We start from the raw sequence: 22084 nt of genomic DNA, 5'->3' as shown, positions 1-22084 counted from the left end.
CACGACTGTTTTTCCTGAGCCTCCAGCTTACAGATAGCAGATCATGGGACCGTTCAGCCTCCATAATCACATGAGCTAATTCCTTATAATAAATCTGTGTGTGTGTGTGTGTGTGTGTGTGTGTGTGTGTGTGTGTGTGTGTAGTCAGATGTTAGGAAAAGGAAAAGAGAAAGCCAGGAAAACAAGAACATAAAGAAAATGGAGAAAATAATATAAAATGGGAAAAGCCTAACCTTGGTATGAGGACCTACACTATAGATCAGCGGCTTCATAAGTCACTGCTTAAAACTGTTCACCTCTCTGGAGTTACCTCTCTGGGCCTCAATGTCCCCACCGAGAGAAGTGACCCAACACCTCTCGAGTCCCTGCACTTCCAGCACACTGTGATATTGATTCCTCCATGGTGGCTATGGAATGGGTGCCGCTCACTCTGTTAACATCCAGGTGACAGGTGCCTACCTGGCAGGGTCCTCGCCCCTGAAGGGATAACAATGAAGCAGCTCTTTGTAGGGGCTGGTTTTAAATGCTGCTTTTGCCAATAAAGTTATCTTCAGCATCTGGAAATCAGAGGAAGGATCCCCAGTGGGATTGGGCAGCTAAGTGCTGGATGTGAAGCTGCCAAACCATCAGGCCCAAGGGAGGTGCTCTAAGAAGAACATTTCCTAAAAACTCAGCAACCAAAATGACACATCTTGACATCCCATTCCCAGAACCCATCACCTCACCTCCTGTGGGGGTTTTATTGGCTGAAAATAAACAATGAGCTCTTGATTCCAGGTGATGTTAGCAAAAGGCGTATTTCCCAGATCAATGCCCTCCAACAAAGATACCAAAACAGAGTTACAAGCTCTTTTATGTCTTATTTACCCTTCTATTTGCTGTTGCCCTGCATGGGAGCTCCTGAGGTTTTATAGTGTGGTTAGTATTGAGAAATTTTGACTGGCAGTGATCTTCAGCCCTGGAACATTCAAATCACCCAGAGAGGTTTGTTTTGTGTGTTTTTAATATGGATATTTGGACCCCTTTCCTAAAATGTTTATTTAATTGGCCGAGGGGCAGGGGGGGGTCCAGGCATCAATCATTTTTTAACCACTCCCCAGGTGATTCTAATATGATGCCAGGATGAGATCCACTGGGCTGAGGGAATGCAGTGCTTCCAGAGGGTTCGGAGTTGCAAGGAGTGCTTCGCATACACTTGCTTTACATTCCCATTTTTTTCAGTCAAGAATCCATAACAGAAGGGAAGTTCCACCCACAACAGCAGTAGATGTTATGTATTTTGATCTGGCTTTTCACTTTCCCGTTCAGAGCTTGCAGATGGTACAGACATTTACCAAGCAAGCAAGGATCCTACCAATGCTAAACACACACACACACCAAATCCTTTTTAAACTTGGGATTAAATCACATATCAGAATTTACACGAATAATCTATATACCCCCATCTAGGGGAATGTATTCCAATGCCAAACTCCTATGGTTCTACAACATACTATTCATCAGCAAAGCCACAGCGTAGGTAACAGAAAAAGCAGAGTCAATGCCCATATGTTCCTGAATATTAAACTTTCCCCAACATTCTAAAAAGTCTTTCTCTCCACAGAGTTTAAAAGAACCCTATCCATTTCTCTTCAGCATCATCCCACAGTTTGTTGTGAATTTTTAAAATACATTATCTGGCTTCTGTGGCCATCAATTTTTACTTTTTAAAATTTAGGTAATCCTCTCTATAACATGCCATATATTTAGCCCTCACAATATTTCAGGCACCATGTTAGGCACAATAAATATAGTATCTCTAATCCACAGGACAACCCTGCAAAACAAGCACTATTTTTCCAAGTTCACAGATGAGAGGCCTCATAGCTATTAACTGTTAGAGCTGGGATCCAAATTCAGGTCTGTCTGGCTCCAAAAATAATAATCTTTGCACAATACTCTACTGCTTGGAAGGTCAGTAACTATAACAAAACAATAAAAGTAGATATTATATAGCAAAGAGCAGAATTACCCTAATGTTCTCTCCTAACTCCCTGAACCATAGAAAGGCATCCTTAAGTCCCAGCTTTCACATCCTTAATTAACTACATTAAATAAAAATCTTGCCCTAGCTGGTTTGGCTCAGTGGAAAGAGCGTCGGCCTGTGGACTGAAGGGTCCCAGGTTCAATTCCACTCAAGGGTATGTACCTTGGTTGCAGGCACATCCCCAGTAGGAGGTGTGCAGGAGGCAGCTGATTGATGTTTCTCTCTCATCGATGTTTCTAGCTCTCTATCCCTTTCCCTTCCTCTCTGTAAAAAGTCAATAAAATATATTTTAAAAAAGAAAAATCTTTAGAGCTTCAACTCCTATGAGAATGAAAATACTTCCTGATCCACTTGTGTGATGTGTTATAAGGTCATTTCTAAACCATGAATAATCAGATCCTATAAACGTTTAATCAGTAAGCCTGGTAGAATGGGAACCAGAAGGCCTAAGAGACAGATGGACATCTTTTTAAGTCAACTTTCCTATATATCATACAGCAATGTTAACTAGAGTCATCATGCAGTACATTACATCCCCAGTACTTATTTATCTTATAACTGGAAGTTGGTGCATTTCGACCACATTCCTCCAATTTCCCCTTCTCCCATCCTCTGCCTCTGGTAATCACAATTCTGATCTCTTTTCCTATGAGTTTTTTCCAGATCCCACATATAAGTGAGATCATACAGTATTTGTCTTTCTCTGTCTGAAATATTTCACTTAGTCGCAAATGGTAGGATTTCCTCATTATTTACCACTGAGAAATATATATATATATGTATATATCAATAATATATACACCATAACTTTTTTTATCCATTCATCCATCAATGGATACTTAGGTTCTTAGGTTGTTTCCATATCTTTCTCTTAAGGAGCCTGATCTGCATAAGAACTTGCTTGCCTTGTTAGGAAGTTTTTCCTAGTTGGGAGCACGCAGGAAGCAGCCAATCATCAATGTTTCTATCTCTCTATCTCGTACTCCCTCTCTAAAATCAATAAAAACTTAAAAAAAGGCGGGGGGGAGTCAGGCAGAGCAGGACTGTAATAGACAAGCCCCTACCTCACTCAGTATAGGTAGGTCATGCAAAAGTTGGAGGAATGTTGTAGTTTGAATACTTAGATCCTGAGTTGGTCCTTCTCACAGAGACCATCTAGTCTTAAAAGACTGTCCCCTCTTCTTTTACATTAGTAGGCAGCGGCCGCCTTGCCATCCCCTCCAGAGTCAGGAAAGGCTATTATCTATCTCCTGGGTTTAGTGAAGCAAATAGAAGTTTGATTTCTTTTCTGATAAAAGAGATGATGCAAATTAGAGTTTTATCTTGCATGGAGGAGTGACAAAGTAGGAGAATGAATCCTACTTGATTACAATCTTCCATCATTCTGATTTTATAATTACTGAATGGAATCAATCAGCTTTCAATTGTTACCTTGGTGAAAGATTAAAACATCATTACTTGTCCTACATATTTCACACTTTAGCAAGTTTTAATAAACTGAATGTATGAGAAATGGTTATACTATCTTTCATGATATTAGGATGCTAATGATATTTCTATTGATTTTAATTCACATTTCTTGGCCAAAAAGAGTCAGATTCCAATGAGGCATGGAATTCTATAATCAACACTAACAAATGAAGACCACTGAATACTAAAATGGCCAGAATGAAATCATTAATCAGAAATATCATAAAATAATTGCTAAAAAACTAGGGAGGTCTTATTTTCCTAATGAACATCTTGTACAGTTTAATGATTCATTTGTAACTCTTGCACATTGGTGATTTCTCTATTAAAATATTTTAAGTAAGTATATAAAAAGCACTTTAAAAAGACAAAACACACACACACAAAAAAAAAGACAAAACACTCCTGAAGATCAGGGAAGACATACAACTCTTCCTTAAACCATTTGATTTGAAAAATTCTTCGCCCAGTAGCGGGAAAACCACACAGAGTTAGCAATAACATAGAACAGAATAATATTTAAAGGTGAAGTTTCTGTAGTTAGACATCATGGTTTCAAATAGCTTTGTCTACTTCACTGAGCTTTAGTTTCCTCATCTGCAAAATAGGATTAATAATAGCACTCAGTCATAGTGCTGATCTCAGGATGAAATTGAATAATGCATATAAAATACATTTCAGCATACTCCAGTCAAACTGCATTTCCATGGTATTTTGTTTTAATTCTCCCAAATTCTCTCTCTGTTTACATTTTTTCTTACTTATTCGCTCTAGATGATAAATTGGATCATCCCTCCTAGGGGGCTAATCAAGTCTGGAAGGGCCTGGTATCTAGAGTTCAGATTTTTAGGAGGTATAAAGAGTAAGGGATGAAGAAGAAGCAAGAATGCACAGGCTATTAAATGCTCTACAATCTGAACCTTTTCCCCCACAGCCCCAGTCCTTAATAGACCTATAAAAATCATGATAAATGTCCTCAGTGGGATTTAATTCCTTGTAAAAGCTGGAAAATGCAATGGTTTGTTCCAAAAGGATATAGAATATAAAATATAGATGGCCCTGGAAGACTAGGGAACCAGCCTTATAAGTACAAGGACATGCAAAGAGTTATGGAAAGAGGGCTAGACATGCCTGAGCCAAGAGGTGGGAGGTGAAGAAAGGAAAACATGGCCCAACTAGGGATTTCAATATACAATCAACTCGTCAAAGGCCCCATTTTCTCAATTTAAGATTCACTGGACTTCCTTTCCATTTGGGTTTTGCAAGAACCTCATGACACCAATTCAACATACTATTCTTCAAGTTCTGGTTAAATTCATTCTGCCACCCTTTTAAATCATATTTTTATTATCCCATATCTTCCTTTAAGGTTATTTGAAATTTTAAAACAATGTAATATTGAGATTTTTTTTTCTCAAAGCACTAGGTCAAGGCACCCCTTATCTCTGCTATGGGGGGAAAATGATATAGGCCATCCATGCCTTGACCACAATGATGACAACTATAGCAGTTATTGCTTATGGAGTGCTCAGGCATGATACTAATTGCTTTACTTGCATTAATGTATTTAACTCTTACAACAGCCCTATGAAGTGGGTTCTGATATTACAGATGAAGAAACTGAAATTGAGAAAAGTCACTAGTCCAAGGTCATAAAGTTGTTGATAAAACCAGGATTAGTTCTTTTGTTCAGCAACCATTTACTAGGGGCAAAATGTATCCCCCAAAAAAAGATCATAATTTTTTAATCTAGATAAAAGAGAAGTATAATTGTATTTTTAAATATACAGGATGTGGCAAAAGTAGATGTACCCTGAGAGTAATAAACACTAGAGGACTAGACTTCTTTGTCCCAGTGTCAACAAAAAAAGTAGGTGTACATTGTTCATATGGAAAATAATACAATAATTAATAAATAATAATACAAGAATAAACTCTGTGTTTCGTGTACTCACAACTGTAAACCTACTTTTGGCCCAAGAACTGTGAAAGCAAACTGAGAGCAGTCACAAATAAATGGAGAGCTTTACTTCAAGGACCTTATGGCAGGTTTTATTTTTCAAAACTAACCTCAATGATAGCTCCCATCCTACATTCCCTCAATGTAATTTTAACTCTCCTCACATCAAGATGTGGGGGTCTAGGTTCCCTCCCTTGATCTCTATTAGGACTTATAACTAACTAGAGGCCCAGTGCATGAAAATTCATGCACTGGAGGGGGGGTCCCTCAGCCCAGCCTGCCCCCTCTCACAGTCCAGGAGCCCTCAGAGGCGGGAGGCAACCCGGCAATCAGAGGAAGGTGATGCCCCATCATACCTCTGCTGCTGCCACTGACAGCAGCACAAGCCTCGGCTGGCCCTCGTTACCTGAGCCTTGGGCGGCCCTGGGCGGCTGGGCAGCTGCCATCCAAGGCTTGCCTGCACCTTGGGCCGGCCCTGGGTGGCTAAGGGGCTGAGGCAACTGGGGGACTCCAGAGGCAGGTGCACAGAGCGGCCGGGCCTGCCTGGGGGCAGGCCCAGCCTTGCCGCATGTCAGCCGGCCCAGCGGGGCTGAGGGGACTGGACACCGCCACCCTCTTGTGGTTGAGGATGCCGCCATCTTTGAGGGCGTGACAGTCAATTAGCATGTTCCCTCCTTATTGGCTGTGGGCGCTGCCATCTTTGAGGGTGTGGCAGTCAATTAGCATATTCCCTCCTTATTGACTGTGGGCACTGCCATCTTTGTGACAGCATGAGGGTCAATTAGCATATTGGGAGGGAATATGTAAAAGCTGGAAAAGGCAGAATCACATACTCAGCAATTGGGAGGGAATATGCTAATTGACCCTCACACCATCGCAAAGATGGCAGCACCCACAGCCAATAAGGAGGGAATATGCTAATTGACTGCCCCACCCTCAAATATGGCAGCGCCCACAGCCACAAGATGGTGGCGCCCAGTCCCCTCAGCCCCGCCTGGGCAGCAGGTGCATGGCAAGGCACCTTGCCGCGTGCCTGCCTCCGGAGTCCCCCAGTCCTCTCAACCCCCCAGCTGCCCAGGGCCAGCCCGAGGCACAGGCAAGCCTCAAATGGCAGCTACCCAGCCAATGCCCGAGGCACAGGCAAGCCCAAGGCTCAGGTAACCAGGGCCAGCCGAGGCTTGAGCTGCCAGCAGTGGCAGCAGCAGAGGTGTGATGGGGGTGTCACCTTCCCCTGATCACCAGGTCGCCTCCCGCCCCTGAGGACTCCCGGACTGTGAGAGGGGGCAGGCTGGGCTGAGGAACCCCCCTCCAGTGCATGAATTTTCATGCACCGGGCCTCTAGTTATTAAATAGGATGGTAGAACTAACACTATGTACTTCCAAGACAAGTTCATAAAAGGTTCACAGCTTCTTCCTGGTTCTGTTAGGATGCTTGCTCTTGGCACTCAGCCAGTAGGCTATGGAGAAGTCCAAGTATGAAGAAGCCAGCTCTAGATGTTCCAGCTGAGGTTCCAGCTGAGACCTTGGCCAATAGTGAGCATCAACCCATAGGCATGTGGATAGTTTCAGACTTTCATCAAGCTGACTTCCAATCTCCAAATCTTCCCAGCTGAAGCCCCAGACATCATGGAGCAGAAATAAGTTGTTCCCACTCTGTTGACTATACCCTTTCTGAATTCCTTACCTATAGTATCCATTCACATAAGAAAATGATTGCTATTTTACAGCAAGTTTGGAGCGATAGGTTATGTAGCAATAGTAACTGGAACAACAAAAAAAAGTAACTGGAATAGCTTTCTACAAATATCATTGGTGTTTGCTAATTAAGCACCAAAGCACAGAAATATAATATTGTAGGTAACCTGAAGAGTCATGTTAACCTTTTTGTTAAGTTTAGCCAGGTTACTCTTAAATTCTCCCAAAAAGAAGAATCTCTAAAGCTTAATGGAGTGTTTCTGAACTATTCATTAAAATGATCACAGCAGATACTACATTATGACAAGGAAAAGGCTTCTGTATGATATTAAGTGGAAAGAAAGCAGAATATCAATTTTTATACATGTTATTATTACCTTAGGTAGAGATTATTTATACAAATGAAAAAAGTCTGGAAGGCAGTGTAGAAACGTTAAAATAATTTATCTGGTATTGTGGTAAAATCTCATGAATTTTTTCCTCACAATTGATATATGATATCTGTATTATAGATAAAAATAAGCTAAAATAAAATAATCAGAGAAAGAAATTGGGCAATCTCCACCTCCCTCCTAGGAACTCATTCACATAGCTGTAAACACTTCTTTAGTTACATAATCTCTGTCACTTTTCTTTCCTATGAAATGAGAAAAATAATAGTATTTATTTCATAGAGTTCTTAATTTGGTAAAGTCTGAAACAGTGCCTGACACATAGAGATTAACAAACATTAGCTCTTGTTATTATCTAATTCAATTCCTAATAATGTAGATTAGATCATCCCTGTTAATCCTCCTTTGATTCCAAAACCTTGCCAGTAATAAACACTAGAGGACTAGACTTCTTTGTCCCAATGTCAGCTAAGGAAAGGAGCTGTGTCATATTGTTCAAGTATCTCGGTCTCCATTAACTTATATATACAATGAAATTTATGCCTAGTTTTTTGAGTTCTTATGAAAATCAACCAATGTAATGCATTATGATAATTTGGTCAAAATTCCAAACAAATGCCATTCGTCTACCTTCTTATTGTACAAATTATATTTGTCTGCTAGGACTGCTGTAACAAAATATCACAAACAGAGTGGCTTAAACAAGAGAAGTTTATCATGTCACAGACCCAGAGGTTTGAAGTCTGAGACTGAGGTGTCAGCAGAGTTGGTTCCCTCTGCTAGCTGTGAAGAAGAATCTATTCCAGGCCTCTCCCTGGCTCCTGATGGTTTATAGGCATTCCTTGACTTGTAGACACATCACCCTGATCTCTGCCTCGATGTTCACATGGTGTTCTCTCAGTGTGCATATCCCTGTGTCCAAATTTCCCCTTTTTATAAGGACACTCATCATATTGGATTATGACCCACCCTATTTATTTCATTTTAACGTGATTACCTCTGTAAAACCCAATCTCCAAATGAGGTCACATTCTGACATACTGGGAGTCAGAATTTCGACATATAAATTTGGGGGACACACAATTCCACCCATTATATCAATGAAGAAATGAAGACCCAAGTAAGTAGTCTACTCATTTAGGGAGAGCAGGACATAAATCTAGCGGATGGTGATAACTTGCTCAATGTGTTTACAAAGTAATGTGCAAAACACTTCTTTTGAGATCCCAAACTAAAGCAACTCTGGCTGAGCCCTTTTATAAACCTCAAATTCGACCCAGGTCATAAATCCTTGAAGATAACCCAAGCCAATTTTGGAGTTTCAAGCTCCAGAGGCTGAATGGATCAGACAAAATTTCACTTGATATTTAGAATTCTTGAGTCTAACTTTAAACTTAATGCAAATTCATGGAATATACACGCCCTAGAAATTGAATAGTAAGCAAACAGGAAGGACTCATGAGCCATCTAGAATGCACGTGCTGAACGTTGATGGTTTCCCGTCTCAGTAACGTGGAGGGGGCCAGGGGGAAGGCCAGGTTGGCAAGGTCTCACCATTGCCAACTCTATAATATTTGCATCTCATGTGAATGTGAATTATTTCAAGTAGTGCAATACACATAATAATAAAGCCTCCATTTTGAGCAAAATTTAAAACTATATGAATCTCCTTAAATGTAAAAATTTGTCAAAACTTGAAAAATTTCAAGATGGGCAAGGTGAATGACTTGCAAACCGTGTTTCTGTTAATGCCATAGGAATAAATACCTGCACTCTTTGATCAGCAGGTTCCATTATGCATGCACATCCAGACTTCCACCAGTGACTTTAGTAGCCATTGTACTCATTTTAAATTTGACAGTTGTTAAGAATGAAAATTGTTTGACTAGTCTAAAACAGTATCATCCAGATGTCATTTAAGTGATAACACTACTACTGAAAAATCAGTACCTTTGGACTGGAAGTTAGATGTGATAAAAAGCAATGAATGAAGTCCAGATACTAACCTCAATATACTCTATTGTTAAATTAGGAGAGAGTACTGTGTAAAGGATATATAAGACTAAGAAAACAAAATAAGGGGAGGGGGTGGGATATAAATGGGGGGACGAGGACAAATATGTGATACCTTAATCAATAAAGAAATTAAAAATAAATAATAAATAAAAATAAAATAAAATATAAAAATGACAGCTAAAAAAAAAAAAATAAAAAACAGTTAAAGCAAAAATAGGCCATGATAGGTGTGGGGTTTTACACTTTGAGAATATATCTCCTCCACTTTATAATTTTTCCAATGGATAAATTAGCCTAAAATTGTGAAGTGTTGAATTATGCAACGCCTTCGGAATCATGTCTCTTAAATTAAAGCCGCCATCCTGTACTTCCTTCATAATTTTATTGAAATATAATTTCTATACCATGAGCTTTACTCCTCTTAAGGGTACAATTCAATAATTTTTAGCAAATTTACTGAATTGTGTCACCATCACCATAACCTAGTTTTAGAGCATTTTTATCACCCAAATAAGATTTCTCATGCCCATTTACAATTAATCCCCATTCCTACCATCAGCCCCAGATGACCACTAATCTACTTTTTGTCCTCTTAGAGTTGCCTTGTCTGGACATTTCATATGAATGGAATCATATAGTATGTGGTCCTTTGTGTCTGGCTTCTTTCACTAAGCATGATGTTTTTGAGGAGCATCCATGTTTTAGAATGTACTAGTGTAGGTATTTTATTCCTCTTTGTTGCTGAATAGCATTTCATTGTATGGATCCTGTTGTTTTGGGGCTTAAGTTTAGGTGGTCCAAATGTATGGCCACTTCTTGATGTGTATACCAGATGTAACTATGAATATGTGTCATAGACAGCACCCAAATATGGTCACCAACAACGCCTTCACTCCACTCACACTGAGAGGTGGAGTCTATTTCCCTTCCTCCTCCCCCTACTAGTAAATCTGGCTGGCCCTGTCACTTATCTTGTCCAATATATGTAGCAACAGTGTCGTCCTGAGACAGAATTCTAAGCCCAGTAAAGAGAACTGGCAGCTTCTGCTTCCTCCCCTTGGAAACCAGACACCCTGCTGTAAAGATGGACAATGAGACATACACGGAGAGAGCCTTTTGACAATGAGGCCATCTTAATGTAGCCCCAGCCAAGCTCCCAGCTGAATGCAGCTGCGTGAGTGACTGCAGTGACAGCACCTGGAGCTGAGAAACCACCCAGCTTAGCCTTAGCACCCCATGTAATCATGAGAAATAATAAATGCTTGTCATTTTAAGCCACCAGGTTTGGAAGAGATTTGTTATTCAGCTATAGATAGCTGAAACATCATGATTTAACCAAAGTCTGTCTCTTCCATGTTAATTCTTATTTATTATGTTCTTTTTGAATTTTTATAGTTGTATTCTATTCTACTGAGATTTCTAATGAGCCTTGACTTTAACATCACTTCTTCGGCTGTTTGTGGTGCATTGAAGAGATTTATGTCCATCAATCTCCTGCCTGATATTTATTTACATGCTGAAATCTTGAGGCAAAAAATTGTAAATGCTCTGAAGAGAATCACCTGGAGAGCTTTATAAAAATGGATTCTCCATCATCCCCTTCACTTCCTCACCATGATGGATAAGGAGTCTGTATCCAGCTTCTCCCATAACAGTGTACAAGTTAATTTAGTAATCTCACCAGGAAAGCTATTTCCATAACTCAATTAAATATGTCTTCTGAATTTTGACTGAAGGAAAATCGGCCTGATAAACTTTGTTCATAAGGACACAAAAACTATCATAATATAACCCTTACCCTGAAAAAGTTTAAAATACAGTTACAAAAAAAAAAAATCATGTGAATATCAGATTAATATTCTATCAGCCTGCTCTCCAGGTTGCACAGTTCTAGGGGGCACCATTCACACAGAAAATACTGGGAATAATGGGAGCTATGTAACAGACTGCACTGGAGATATAAAACTAGGTCATTTAACTTATACAATGTCATATTTCAATTATATCTCAATAAAACTGGGGAAGGAAAATGCCCCCTTTGCCTGTGGAAAGCCATCCCTGGCCCTTCTCCATGCATTCAGTCCAGGGGTCACGGTCTCCAGCCTGGCTAATAAGAGGGCCTCATCCTTCTGGCCACAGTGATTGGTTCAGGGTTGAATACATGATCCGATCTGAGGCAATGAGACACAATCTAGACTTTTGCTAGTACTGTAAGAAAGAGGTACTCTCTTTTTCCTACTGGATTTAGAGTTGAGGATGTAAACTTAAAACTATTAACAACCATCCTGCCACTTCACGGAGAAATCCTGTGTTAGAAGTAAACTACATATTAAGACAACAGAGCTGGGAGCTGTCAAGAGAAATTGGGCCCTCTGGTATCAATTGAACATCTCTTTCAAGGCACGCAAAGCTACTTCCTGTCCTGGACTTTTCAATTCTGTGAGGAGACATGAGGGAGGCAGGGAGAGAGGGAGGGAGGGAGGAGGGGGGAGGGAGACAGAGAGAAACCTTGTATTGCTTAAGCCAGTTTAAGTTAAATCTTCTGTCAGCTTGAACACATCTTAGGAGCAAGTTTTTCATCAGTAAAATGAGGATAAAAGTTGCTAACAAACTTAGGTGGTATCTGGAAAGCATAAAACCTATTCAAATATAAAGTATTATTTCTACCTCTTTTCTGCTCTTGCCCAAGTTCCTTGCATACTAATATTTTTTTTAAAACATAATACTATACCAAAAGAACATTTTCATTACCAGTTATGCCTGTTCTGTGTTCGGGGACTTCTGATCCCGTCTGTTCCACATAATTTTTCAAATCATAGAATTCTTTGAAGCCAGATCAGCGAAGTTCTGTTTCAACGAACCATTTGTTCCCTAGGCCAGGAAAACAGCTTCTGCAAATAAAATCCTATATTAAAAATGGTGTTTGCGAAAACATCATTTTACCTGTGATAATATGCAAATGTGCTTTGGAAATGAAATTGCCGTGTAAATTTTTTGTTGATGCGTATTAAAGTCTAAGCTCTTTATGGTTTCTTGATCCTGGGACTTGCTGCTCAAAAAAAGACACAGCCATGTGGGGAGCCAGCAATGAAAGTTCTTTGTTCTTTATTCAAACAGCAGATCTCTTTTTAAAAGAAATAATCAACTGCTCATTTTACTTCTGTAATTCTCTTGTTCCTTCATTTCTGCTTCTCCCTCCTTTTCATGACTCTTTAATCTGGCTTTGAAATTTGATTCTTTTGATTTGACCCATCTGCAATATTTATCCCTCATAGTCATTATCAATGCCTTTGCAGAAAAACACCTGATGCCTGTGAACATTAGAAGATAGGGAGATGCTAGGGATATGGTTGCAGTCTGAAAATTAGCCATGGCTCAGTGGTTGAGCATCGACCTATGAACCAGGAGGTTGTGGGTTCAATTCCTGGTCAGGGGACATGCTCAGGTTGCAGGCTCAATCCCCAGTATGGGGCCTGCAGGAGGCAGCCAATCAATGATTCTCTCTCTTCATTGATGTTTCTATCTCTCTCTTCCTTCCTCTCTGAAATCAATAAAAATATTTTTTAATTAGTTAACAGAAGCGATATTTTTGCATGTGGATTCTATCTCAATAAAGCTGTTACTTAAAAAGAAAACAAACAAAAGCAATGACTTAATACTAACGCAGCCCCTGAAGAACCAACGCAGAGTCACATACTGACCTCCTCAGAAACAAGCTGCATCCAGGGTTAATCAGCATAAAGGACTGTGACATTCCTCTCTTGCGTCCAAATAAAACCCAGCAAACCCTCCTGCAACTGTCACAGGGAGGCACGAGGAATCACAATGAGTGGATTGAACTGATAAAGGCATTTTATCTGCCAGCATTTAAATGTGCCCTTTAAAGACGAAAATCAATTCCTATTTATATACACATGTGCATATATAACAAACCAGCCATTAGGAAAGAAGCTTTGCATTGTTCCACATAATCCAAAAACAGTGGCACATTATGAGGTGGTAATTAAATTAAAACCTTCCATAATAAAAAATATATTATGGACAGTATAGATGCAAAACTGTCCCTTTTTTAAATTTTACTTTCCATTTGTTATGTTTAATCCCACCTTGCCAATGTACTCTCCTTATGATTCATTCTCTAGCTAGGCTGGACTTATTGCTACTTAGGATGGCAGATACGACAGCAAAAAGATGATGTCACCCTTTAGCCAAATTGCACTATTATTACAGAACCGCATGTACTCTCATTCATTTATCTCTGCTGACATCGCTCCACGGGAAGGTTTTCCAGGGCAGATGTGAGCTCCCTTGGCAACAAAAGTGGTGGAGAGTGCACATTCATTTTAAAATCCCAAGAGGTAGTATTTAGTAAATCTTGACTTTTTAGAAATGTATTATGAATAAGGAAACATCAAATGTCCTCAAACCTGTTCTGATTAAAAACCTCAAAGAATCTTGAGCATGAAACAACCCCCAACATTTATTCTCATTATAGGAATATTTTCTTCATTTAAAGGCATACTTTTGACCCACAAAAATATCATGCAGACCAAAGTAATGTATGTTGCCAATATATGCATTTATGTTAAGAAATGACTTTACACTTTAGTTATCTTTTGATTATGAGTTGGGTGAAAAATTAGTGAAAGATAATTATGCAGGCTTCTATCCAAGAGGGCAAAAACAGCTTCAAAATCAAATGCAGGCGTTAGGGAGATAAGGGACTTTTTGGAGAGGAAAGCAGGTCATCGGAGAAATGGTATAAAAAGTATCCAGGAAATGAGAGTGAAAAGAAAAATACAGAAAAAAATCAGGTTCATTTGAGGGATACTTTCTCCCATATCCATCCATCCTTTCTTCCTTGGTTCTTTAGAGCAGTAGGTAAGTTTTAAAATAAATTTCCTTTTTTTATATCTTTTGAAAATATAATCCATGCACATAGAGAATATTCCAATGGTACAAAAGGATATGCCAAGAATAGGAAACCTCTCTCCCCTTCCTGACCCAGCCCTGTAGCACCCACCTCTCCCTCACCCACCCAGGGAAGCACTCTTATCACTTTCTTGTATCTCTTTATTTTTCTGTGTGTAGTATGGACCCCTTAGCTATCTGATGAAGCCTATAGATGCTCCTCTTAGAAAAACGCTTGAAAATATATGTAAAATAAAATATAAAGGATTGCAAAGGAAACCCAATTATATTGAAATATGGTTCTATCTGAGAAGTCCATGGGGGTCCATGGATTCCAGCATAAGAGCCTCTGCTCTTATAGTTCCCAGGCACATACAAGCACATATTGTATGCGCTTGTATGTGCCTGGGAACTAGGCACATACATAGGCAGCTATGTTCAACAAAAGCACATCTATCCTTCCCCACAAATGCCAGCATGGCTTCTGCAGCTGCTGCAGGAGTTCTGCCCAGACCCCTCACAGCCAGTGCACCCATCCCCCGGCTGCTGGGCGGCTGGCTAGTAATAGTTCACAGTTGCCCCCTTCTACAGAGAATCCTTATGGCCAGTCCTTACAACCAACACAGGGGTACAAAAAGGTTGGACGACTGTGGTGCAACTCACACTCCAGAGCCCCCAATGGGATCAAGCTGAAGCAAATGTCCACTGAGACCACCCCTTTGCTTAGCTCCCCCTGCCCCACCCCCCCCCACCCACACACACACACACACACACACATTCACACACACAATGCCCCACTCCATTTCCTCTCTCGCCTGCTCCTGGGAGCAATGCCTCCTGAAAGCAAAAGAATCCCTGTCTCAGTCTTTGCTTCCAGAAATACTGACGTAAGACACTTACCATCCCTTACCTTGACTTTCACACTTATTGATTTCTTGGAAAAGATTCCATATATGGACATATGGATCTGTTGTATTCTTTTAACAGCCTATGGCATAGGCCCTATGCTATTCCATTAAATGGATTCACCACATTAATTGAGCACTGTTGTTTCCAATAGTTCCTCTCTGGGAACTTAAAAATCTAATTTTTATCCATTGAAATGTTATTACTGCCTTACCACATTTTCAGTGTTTAGTTAGTTGTTGAGGAGCCTTTCTGCAACCTCATTAGCTACAAAACTTTAGTACCTTGCTATCATTTTGAAATAAAGCTTTATTCTCAAAGCCATTTATCTTTAACTTTGACAAACTCAAGATGCTGCTGCCTCCTGGCCCGCAGCCGGAGCCTTTTAGCACCAGATCAAGGACCAATCTCCATTCTAAACAAGGAGAAAAACAAGGACCTGCAAATGCTGAATTGTGACCTCAATTCACTGGCCTCAGCGCCTGCCTCCCTGCTGGGGAGAGGAATAGATGTGACTCTGACTCTAGTTGGAAACTGCTGGAGTTCCTGCTCTCTCACACATCACTTCCAACAACAAACATGTATGTGTTTCCAAAAACAACACAGCCTAAACCCCCAAGAGGAAGAGAAGCCGGCTCATCTCTGCTCCCCCTCCCCCCGCTCCCTCCACCCCTCGCTCAATTGAAAGGTACTTCCTCCCCATAGGCTAGCACTTGTGGGCACTGGTTAGAGGCTGGCCTTCTGGTGTGTAGGAGTTTGCCAAAATATAAGTTCCACGTCCCCAGGGTTGAAACCAGAACTCACCTTTCCCGCCTAGCAGCTGCTCACAGTGTGCTTGGTGACGAATTATGAGTAGAGCAAGGCAAGGAAGCAGGTGCTGTTCAGAATCCATTTTCGAACCGGAAGGAAGAGAGGGACCGAGAGACCTGGGACGGCCAAGCTGGCATGCGCAGTAGGGTCTCTAATTAATTTGTTTAGTGGGGTGAAGTTCTGTTGCTCACATCTAAGAATTAAGACCCGATAATTTACTTCGCATTCATTTCTCTTTCCCTCATAGACTCCACCCTCCCCCAACCAGAGAAATGCGAAGCAAATGAAGGAAAATACGGTTTTCTATCAGACTGGAGGAGATGGAAAGGTTCAATGAACTATGCTGGTGAGAACATGAGGAAAAACTGCTGCCAGTGGGAGAATAAGCCAGTACAGTGTCTGCAAAGAGAATTGGGCCATTGACTATCAAGTGTACAATGCAAAACCCTTGACCCGGCAATGTTCTATAGATCTGAGGCAAGCGAACTTTTCCTTTAAAGGACCAGGGCAGGGAGTTTAGGTCTCTGGACATGTATCACTGTTGCAACTACTCTGCTGTTGTAGCATGAAAGCAGCCACAGAAAGTATGTAAACAAGTGGGCACAGCTATGTTCAACAAAAACAAATGGCAGGTTGAACTTGGCCCACAGGCTATGTAGTTCACCAACCCTGGCTAGGCATCCTAGCACTTATATATGAAAATGTATATTGTATGCTGCATTCTTCCCAGCAGTAGCCTAAGAATGGACACCAGCTGATGTCCATCAAGAGAGGACAGGCTAAGTAAAATGTGACACATCCATTCAATGGAATACTTGCAGCCACTGAAAAGAAGGAAGCAGCTCTACATGTGCTGATCAGAGCTGACTTCCAAAATGCATGAAAAATGTTAAATGCAAAGTAGAGACCAAGGTAAAGTGTGTTTCCATTTTTTATATATATGTATATACTAGAGGCCCGGTGCACAAAAATTTGTGCACTCAGGGAGGTCCCTCAGCCTGGCCTGTGCCCTCTCGCAGTCCGGGAGCCCTCAGGGGGATGTCCACCTGCCAGCTTAGGCCCGCTCCCTTGGACAGCCTAAGCACTGCCGAGGAGGCAGGAGAGGCTCCTGCCACCACCACTGTACTCGCAGCCATCAGCCCAGCTTGTGGCTGAGCAGAGCTCCCCCTGTGGGAGCACACTGACCACCAGGGGGCAGCTCCTGAGTTGAGCGTCTTCCCCCTGGTGGTCAATGCGTGTCATAGCAACTGGTTGTTTCATCATGAGGGTCAATTTGCATATTACCCTTTTATTATATAGGATATTCATTTGTTTACCTAAGGATAGCACATATCTGAATGGAGGGGAACTAGATGGCTGGGGGATAGGAGTATGAGGGAGACTTTCTTTCACATTACACCCTTTGTACCTCTTGAATTTTATACCATGTGCTTTACCAATGAAGAACACACAAATAGCGTTTCATTTTTTAATGCATATGATTTTTTACTAGTGCATTGGATCCGCAAGTACAGACACTACTGTGCTGTGCTGTGCCCATCAAATGCATTTTTTAATGCATATGATTTTTACTAGTGCATTGGATCCGCAAGTACAGACAAAGTGGGGCTCCAGACAGTCCCCTCCCCTGCCCAAAGGCTGTGCTGTGCCCATCAAAAGGCATCCTAGTGGGAATGAGGAAACCTGGCTTCAAGTCCAGACTCTGTAACTGACTCACCGTGCTACCCTGGACCAGTCACCTCATCTCTGATCATCCCTTTCCTCTTCTGTAAAAAGGAGTCAATCGTGCTTTTGCGTTGTGTTATATAAAATAAAATAATGTTACCGTTACTCTTCATGTCTCTGGGCCTCTTTCCTCATCCGCAAAATCAAAAAGTTGGACAAAATAAGCCCTGGCCAGTTTGGCTCCGCGGATAGAGAGCCGGCCTGAAGACTGAAGGGTCCCAGTTCAATTCCAGTCAAGGGCACATGCCTGGGTCGCAGGCTCAATCCCCAGTAGGGGGCGTGCAAGAGGCAGCCAATCAATGATTCTCTCTCATCATTGATGTTCCTATCTCTCTCTCCCTCTCCCTTCTTCTCTAAAGTCAAAAAAAATATGTGTATATTTTTTAATGCTCTTAATAATGGTTGAGGTTTTTTTTTAAAGTTGGACAAAATGAGCCTTTCGACTCTCAAATGCATGATTTCGTTAATAAACAGTTCAATTACAAGACTTCAGGCAGAATCACGTACTTGGCAAGCCAGTAAGGAGCTCTTCTTGCTTATCTCAAGAAAGTGACTTCCAAGTCCAAAAAGAAAATAAGATATATGTTTGCACTTAGAAATCCAGTCCAACCTGGAGGTGGGGAGGGCTGCCTTCTTCCTGGGACACCACCTTTCCTTGGCCCCGTCAGCCCACCAGCAGCTGTCAGCAGGCAACTTTTTTTTTTTTTAGCTGCCACTAAGTATAGAACAGGCCCTGTGGGAAAAAAATTAGGAAATGTCACTCATCGAGAGGATACACTAATAGTATCAAATAATAGACTCGTCAGGGCTGGCAGGACAAAGAAATAGACAGATCCAGGTCAGGGGGTCCAGGCAGGGAGGGCCTCCTGCCCCGTCCTGACCTCTGGCCTCTGCTAAGAGCCATCAGTTGTATTGTTTCAGGAACTCCAGGGAGATGACAGGATGGTGACAAGGAAGAGCCGTGTTGCACTATCCTCCTATTTCTGAGAATTTCTGGTTATTGTTAAACGAAAGTTTGGAGAAGTTAAACTGACAGGAAATCACACACATGTTGAGTTATTAGGTGGCAAATGTTGTGAAATTCGTTTTCAGAAAAGGCCAACTGGGTGAGAGTGTGCGGAGGTGATAAGGAGCAGAGCTCTCAACACCATCACAGCCGGAGGAAGACTCTTCCCTTTCCTTTCCTTCTTCAGTTCCATGGGCTTGGGAGCAAACACTCGGATGCTTTGAAGAGAATGTGGCAAAGACTCTTCATGTCTCTGGCTTTAAAGAACGTTTAACTCTGGAATAAGCCATTTTTGCCCTTTCAATCTTAGAACCAGGGCAGCCAGTCAAATCTAAGAGGTTTTAACAAATCACAGACTCTCCCCAGAAATGCAGAGAGCACTGTGAGCTGGGACAGGGGAGGGGGACTATAGTGCAGAGAAAAAGGAGGGTGGCATTTCAAGTGATTTAGAGAATTGCACTTTCTCACTGAGAGGCAAATCTTAGAGTGTGCTTACTTTTAACTTGACCAAATAGCATTAAGTTATTTTCCAAGGTGGTTATAGCAATTTATCCTCACACCCACTCCCCACAGGATATTACATGACTTTTCATTTCATTTTTGCCATTCTAATGTGAATGAAGTGCTTTCTTGTTTTAGTTGCAATTTCCAGATTACTAATGAGGTTGAGCATCTTTATATATGCATTTGCAGTCTGTAACTTTGCCCATTTTCCTACTTGTTTTGGTCTGTTTCACACTGATTTGTAGGAGTCTCTTATGTATCCTGGGGAGAAGAGAAAAAATAAAAATAAATAAATAAATAAATAATAAATAAAATATATATATATATATATATATATATATATATATATAGAGAGAGAGAGAGAGAGAGAGAGAGAGAGAGAGAGAAGGTTTTTTATTTTTTACACAACAGTTTGGAAAAAAAATCAGTAATGGATTCTATAGTATAAAATTCAGTTAATGAGTGTTCTTATGAGAAAATAATCTCACTTGACTTTCTTTTTTTCTTGTATAATATCTGAGCATTTATTACAATAATGCCCGCAGTGTGGGAGAGCAGCAGGTCATCCACGAAAATCTGCTCTCTCACTTTCTGATCTAAAAAATTTATAAACTATTTTATATTTTTGACTGTGATGTGCCAAAAATTCTACAAAGAGCCAATTCCTAGCCTGTCCAATAATATTACTTTATATGGTCCAATAAGTCTGATACAATAGAGGAAACTTCCCTCAGCCTTGTTTTAAACTTTCTGTATCAGTCACACACACAAAATTGGAAACAGATGGTCCACTCAAGTTAGGGAAATTTGAGGGGCTAATTACAGAAGGGTGAGTGGACACTGGGAATCCATAAGAGGTAGCAGCAGTGGAGCTGTCACAGGCCCCAAAGGGCCAGAACCTAGAGAGAGAGTAGTATAGAGTGGGCTGCCTAGACAAGAGCAGTGACCTGTTGAGAGACACACAGCCTGTAGCAACCTCACAGGAAAGAACCAGGAAATAAGTACCCCAACCCCATGTGCCCCTGCAGAAAGCCAGAGAACATAAGTGCCTTTGATGTGACCCTTGCAGGGCAAATAAGAGTATGAAGAGAGGCAGAGAATGGGTCCTGAGGGGCACAAGGAAGAACGGCAACACCCTTGCCCAGGTGTGTGAAAGGCAGATAACTTAATGAAGCGATGAGGGGTTTTGAAACATTTTTCTTCACTCCTGAGTATGAGTTTAAATCATGAGTTGCACCCTAGCTGGTTTGGCTCAGTGGATAGAGCATCGGCCTGAGGACCAAAGGGTCCCGGGTTCGATTCCAATCAAGAGCACGTACCTCGGTTGCAGGCTCCTCCTCCACCAGGGCCCTGTTCAGGGAGCTGGCAGGAGGCAACCAATTGATGTGTTTCTCTCACATCGATATTTCCCTCTCTCTTCCGCTCTCTCTAAAAATCAATGGAAAAATATCCTCGGGTGAGGATAATAAATGAATAAATAAATAAATAAATCATGAGTCAAGAGATCCACTTGAAACTGTACATATCATAGGTTGCAATATGGCAACCCCATAAAAAGCCATTTAATAAAGATCAAATTTTGTTAAATAACTCACAGTTCCTAGTAAACCCAAGTGCTCTACATGTTCTTTTTACTTAAATGTTCAGGATAACTTTTTCAAATTATATCTATACTAATAAAAGCCTAGGTGGCCCTCACACCCTCATGTCATCACAAGATGGCCACCCCATGTCATCACAAGATGGCCACCCCCACATCGTCACAAGATGGCTGCCCCCATGTCGTCACAAGATGGCCACCCCCACATCGTCACAAGATGGCCGCCCCCACGTCGTCACAAGATGGCCACCATAAGATGGCCTCCAGAGGAGGGCAGTTAGGGGTGACCAGGCTGGCAGCAGAGGGCAGATGGGGACCTATGGGCTGGCAGAAGAGGACAGTTGGGGGCCAGCAGGAAAGGGCAGTTGGGGGCAATTGGACTGGCAGGGGAGGGCAGTTGGGGGCAATTGGGCCAGCAGGGGAGCAGTTAGGTGTCAATCAGGCCAGCAGGGGAGCAGTTAGGGGGCAATCAGGCTGGCAGGCAGGCAAGTGGTTAGGAGCCAGCAGTCCCAGGTTGTGAGAGGGATGTCCGACTGCCTGTTCAGGCCTAAACAGGCATTCGGATATCCCCTGAGGGGTCCCAGATTGGAGAGGGTGCAGGCTAAGCTGAGTGACCCTCCCCTCCCCCCAGTGCACGAGTTTCATGCACTGGGCCTCTAGTACGAGTAGTAATAACAAGAAGGTGAAAGATTGATAATAGGGATAGATACATAGTTCACGAATCCTTCATCTCCTAATTTCCATCTTCTATCTCTATTAAGGAGAAAGATGAATGGATAAAAAATAGTAGAGAAAAAAAAAAATAGTAGAGCACACATTCAGATAAGACCTAAAAGTCTAAACTGGTGGAGAGATTATAAGAGAGCACCTGGGTTCACTACATTAGTGCAAACCTCCTGGTTCCAACGAATTCCATCGCTGCCTACTACTGGAAGGATGTGGTGATCAAATGAGTTGCTGTTAATTATCAAAAAACAATCTTAGAAACTAGGGAAGGGATGGGCACTGTAATTTTCAGGCAGGTTACCAAACATCACTTTAAACACAGAGAGAATAACAGGGA

This window comes from Eptesicus fuscus, chromosome 4 (assembly GCF_027574615.1).
Source record: "Eptesicus fuscus isolate TK198812 chromosome 4, DD_ASM_mEF_20220401, whole genome shotgun sequence".
Taxonomy (NCBI): Eukaryota; Metazoa; Chordata; class Mammalia; order Chiroptera; family Vespertilionidae; genus Eptesicus; species Eptesicus fuscus.
Note: the sequence above shows the minus strand (reverse complement) of the source record.